We start from the raw sequence: 1,968 nt of genomic DNA on the forward strand, positions 1-1,968 counted from the left end.
CGCGCGCTCCCGTGCCTCCCTGCCTGCTGCAACCACTCTCGCGAGACTCCCACTCCGCTCGCAAGGCTGTTCCACTAGCGCTCGCGAGAAGGAAGGCACCGTCGCCTCCGCACCTTGCGGGAGCTGTCCGTGGTGCTAGATAGTCGGCTGTGCCTCTCTCAGGTGCTAGGTGGGCACCTTAGGAACAAGAGCACAGTGAGCGCACAAAAAGGAGAAACGTACGGTTGTGTGCCTGCAACCAATATCTTAACTTCCAAATCTGTCAAGTGGGGAGAATAACCCCCACACCAGTCGCAGGGACCTGTGGGATGTACCGGGAAACAGTTTGATGAAAGGCTGGAGAAATGGCTCAGGGGTTAAGTGTACGTGTTGGACTCTTGCAAAGAATTGGGGTTTGATTCCTAGCACCCATATGGTGGCACCATAACCCCAGTTCCAGGGGATCTAACAGGCATGCACCATGTTGCACACTCGTGGATGCAGGCAAAATATTTATACATATAAAATAAAAATAAGTAAATCCTTTAAAAAATAGATAGCTTGATAAAATTAAATAAGAAATAGACACAGTCAAGCATGGTGGTACATGCCTTTAATCTCTGCACTTGAGAGCCAGAGACAGGCCAGTCTCTGAGTTCAAAGGCAGCTTAATTTTCATAGTGAGTTTCAGGACAGTTGGGGCTACATAGTAAGACCTTAGAGAGAGACAGGTAGGGGAAGAGCAGGTTATATGTGGTGTTGATTCACATTAATAATCCTAGCCCTTCCAAGACATAGGCAATGGGGTCCATGCAAATTGAAAGCCAGTTTATCTACACAGCAAGTGGGCAAGTAAGTACCAGGATACACATGAGCTACTGTCTCAAAAAAGAAAGGAAAAAAAGGAATAGAAGGATAAGGAATGGCTCTGAAAAAAAGACAGAAAAAAAGGAAAAATATAATAATATACAGATGTTCACAGCAAAAATGAGAAGGGATCCAGGTAAATGCTTACAAGCACAGAACTCGTGTGGCTCTGAGACTCCTTGGAGACATGGCTCTGGACTAGGAAGACAGGCTGCTATTGTGAGTGGTGTTTACATAGTAAAGCCCTATGGGTTCTCCACAGCCGAGGCCACCCCCTGTCCCGCCGGCCAATTGCTTCAATCCCTCACCCACACCACCCTGAGCCTGGAAGAGGGCTTCAGTGGGTGGGATACACTGCAGGGATTCTTTGCCCAGAATAAGGGCCCATTGTGTGGCTTTGGCCTGCCAGCACTGGGGCCTCACTCCCACAGCTGGGATGGAAAGGGAGGGAGAGAAGAGCAGACAAGAACAAGTGCAGAAGAGACCAAAAGGAGGCTGAGCAGGCTGAGCAGGAAGCAGCAGAAGCCACCAGACCAACCAGAAGGAAGAGTCCCAGCTTTCCGACAGGAGAATCGGGTTCTCTTTTAGATCTGTCCTCAGTACTATGGTTGCTTATTCTATGATAGCTTGCTCTACGACAGCTAAACTTTCTATTTCTCTTAAATTTTTCATTATTATTTTTACCTATAGAAATTATGTATGATTTTTCATTATTATATTTTATGCAGGGTGTTTTGCTTGTGTACATGTCTATGCACCATATACATGCAGCCTGTAGAAGTCAGAAAAGCACATGGAACAATCACCCAGGGACTGCAGATGGTTATGATCTGCCATCATTAGGGTGCTGGGCATTGAACCCTCATTCCTCTAGAAGAGCAGCCAGTGCTCTTAACCATGGAGCCATCTCTCCAGCCCCTGTGCTTCCAGTTTCAAATGACTGAGTATATTAAGCAGGTAGCAAGCAAAAATAAAAGAACAAACAGCAAGTAGCAGATGCAGAGTAAACATCATGACATCAGGCTAACGACACCTAGCAGAGGCCTGGGGTGCGGTCAGGGGACAGCCATGCTGTAGCAGAGGCCTGGGGTGCAGTCAGGGGACAGCCATGCTGTAGCAGAG

General features: G+C 47.6%; 1 pseudogene; it reads left to right on the forward strand.

Moving 5' to 3' along the window:
* The first annotated feature begins 780 nt into the window (after nt 1-780).
* LOC116073627 overlaps nt 781-1,968 on the forward strand; it is a 12,738-nt pseudogene continuing 11,550 nt past the window's right edge.

Source organism: Mastomys coucha, unplaced genomic scaffold, assembly GCF_008632895.1.
Source record: "Mastomys coucha isolate ucsf_1 unplaced genomic scaffold, UCSF_Mcou_1 pScaffold23, whole genome shotgun sequence".
NCBI lineage: Eukaryota > Metazoa > Chordata > Mammalia > Rodentia > Muridae > Mastomys > Mastomys coucha.